Raw genomic sequence first — 460 nt, 5'->3', positions numbered from 1 at the left:
TCTGGCACGGCCCGTGCCTTTCTGAGGGTGCAACTTTCTGTTGGAAAACCACTTGTCCTGCTTGGTGGGGACATAGCCGGCGCCCACACGTGACTTGTCGGCCTCGTACACGACGGCACTCCACAAGAAGTCTCTTCTTAGAGGATGGTCCAAGAATGTCGCAGGGTATGGGGCCATGGTTTGGGGCTCCAAGGAGGGGAAGCTTCTGAGCGACGCCAACGTGTATTTGGGGGGCGTGCCTACCGACAACTTGGTGGGCACGGCCTTTTTGACTGCAGCTTTGATCATTTTGTGTGCTTCGGCTGGACCTGAGAGCTTATCACCAATGAATTTTTCAGTTGGAGCTCGCGACATCCCGGGTCACGTGACCGGGGACGTGCCGGGGCGGTGCCGGTGAGTATTCTTTGGGATAGATTCCAGAAAAACCTCGTGGTTTCTGCCGCGAATCTTTTGTGGCCTT

The sequence above is a fragment of the Metschnikowia bicuspidata genome (genome assembly GCF_001664035.1).
Source record: "Metschnikowia bicuspidata var. bicuspidata NRRL YB-4993 chromosome Unknown METBIscaffold_4, whole genome shotgun sequence".
NCBI lineage: Eukaryota > Fungi > Ascomycota > Pichiomycetes > Serinales > Metschnikowiaceae > Metschnikowia > Metschnikowia bicuspidata.
The sequence above is the reverse complement of the archived record's forward strand: the minus strand, read 5'-3'. Positions refer to the sequence as shown.